General features: G+C 43.4%; 1 protein-coding gene across 6 annotated transcripts in view; it reads right to left on the reverse strand.

Annotated features, from left to right (window-relative positions):
- The window catches only part of RMC1 (regulator of MON1-CCZ1), a 30,719-nt gene that overhangs the window by 15,903 nt on the left and 12,643 nt on the right, over positions 1-2,173 (reverse strand). The window contains exon 1 of one of the 6 annotated variants that reach the window (XM_037728032.1): positions 129-148. The exons of the other annotated variants lie outside the window; for them this stretch is intronic. The gene's annotated coding sequence lies outside the window, so the exon portion shown is untranslated. Of the gene's footprint in view, positions 1-128; positions 149-2,173 lie in introns of those variants that run through there. 6 annotated transcript variants of the gene reach the window in all.

The following is a 2,173-nucleotide window of genomic DNA, read 5'->3' on the forward strand; positions in this document are numbered from 1 at the left end:
TCCCAACACTTTGGGAGGCTGAGATGGGCGGATCACTTGAGGTTAGGAGTTCGGGACCAGCCTGGCCAAATGGTGAAATCCCGTCTCTACTAAAAATACAAAAGTTAGCCGGGTGTGGTGGTACACACCTGTAATCCCAGCTACTCAGGAGGCTGAGGCACGAGAATTGTTTGAACCCGGGAGGTGGAGGTTGCAATGCGCCAAGATCACACATCACACTCCAGCCTGGGTGAGAGCATGAGACTCAGTCTCAAAAAATAAATAAATAAACAAACAGCACACTGTCAGAAGATTCTTACGGTACGCTCTGAGAATAAAAAGCAGAAGAAAACCACTAAAGGAAATGAACATTCTTATGTGTACTTATTATACCTACTACTTAACCAGCCCTATGCCTGGTGCTTTACAGAGCCTAACTCATTTACTCTTTGCCACAACTGAGAGGTGGGCATCACTGGCCCTATTATATTAGCCAGATGAGAAACAAGCCTCCAAGTGTGGGTTAGCGAATCTGCCCCTTAACAAAGTAATTATAGCCTGTGCAGGCTGTTTCCTTTCAAAATCCATGTCCGTGCCTCCATATGCTTGGGCACCATATACCTGAGGGCAAGGCACAACAAAATTCTCCTTCATCCAGGAAATGACCAAAAGACACTGACACCTCCAGGACCCTGGGTATTAAGTCAGCCACCTTCTAGCCCACAGCAGATCTGCCTTCTGCTTGGCCTCCATCTAATCTCCAGTCTACACTGGGCCTGGGAGGAGCTCCCTTTTTCTAGCAGTATGTGTTCATAAGACTGCATACAAATGCAGAGCTTTATAATCAAAGCACATTTTAAATATACTATAAATATTCTGATATTACGGAATACTGTATAGAGCCCCCAAGACACTGATGCTCATGGTACACTGCACTGAAGAACTGCTGTGCAGGTCAGAGGCAGGAGCTGTGAGCTTCTTAATAACTATAATTAGGATGTGCTAGAGTCTTCTTTCTTTTTAACTTTTTTCTTGAAGATCTGAAGACCATCTAGGTAACTTTAAGGTACGCTTTCCCACTGCAGAGAACAGAAAGATTTTTAAATGATTACCATAAGAAACTCCTCCATAATGCAAGCCACCCTTTCCATGCAATCACATGCACAAAATTCTATTTCTATGTGTATGGAATCTGTATAAAGTTCTCCTGTTGGTCATTACAAAGATTTTTTTTTTTTTTTTTTTTGACAAGAGTTTTGCTCTTGTCACCTAGGCTGGAGTGCAATGACATAATCTCAGCTCACTGTAACCTCCACCTCAAAGGTTCAAGAGATTCTCCTGCCTCAGCCTCCCGAGCAGCTGGGATTACAGGTGCCCACCACACACATGGCTAATTTTTGTGTTTTTACTAGAGATAGGGTTTCGCTATGTTGGCCAGGCTGGTCTCAAACTCCTGACCTCAGATGATCTGCTCACCTCGGCCTCCCAAAGTGCTGGGATTAAAGGCATGAGCCACCATGCCAGTCCAGTCATTGCTAAGATTTTGATGATGAACTTACAGCAAAGCACCATGGCATTAACACACAGGTATATTTTCTCTATCCATACATTCTAAATTATATTGCTTTCATTAGGTTAACAAAATTAAAACCTGAAAGAACTCTTAACATCCTCTAAATTAGTTCAATTTAGAGATCTCAACAGCACACTCGATAGGTCAGGAAGCTGTAACAGATGAAAAGAAACAGGCAGGTGCATCAAAGGACACAATCCACAGAGTGGACAGGCAACCTCCAGATTCAGAGAAAATACATGCAAATCATATCGCTAAGGTGTCAATATCAGAATACATAAAAAACTGTACTTCAACAAACAATAATTTGATTTTAAAAATAGCACAATGCCAGGCACGGTGGCTCACACTTGTAATCCCAGCACTTTGGAAGGCTGAGGCAGGCAGACCACCTGAGGTTGGGAGTTCAAGACCAGCCTGAACAACATGGAGAAACCCCGACTCTAAAAAAAATACAAAATTAGACAGGCGTGGTGGCGCATGCCTGTAATCCCAGTTATTTGGGAGGCTGAGGCAGGAGAATCACTTGAACCTGGGAGACAGAGGTTGCGTTGAGCTGGGATTGTGCACTCCAGCCCAGGCAACAGGAGTGAAAACTCAGTCTCAAAAGAAAAAAATAAA

Source organism: Cebus imitator, unplaced genomic scaffold (genome assembly GCF_001604975.1).
Source record: "Cebus imitator isolate Cc_AM_T3 unplaced genomic scaffold, Cebus_imitator-1.0 Scaffold12, whole genome shotgun sequence".
In the NCBI taxonomy this organism is placed as follows: Eukaryota; Metazoa; Chordata; class Mammalia; order Primates; family Cebidae; genus Cebus; species Cebus imitator.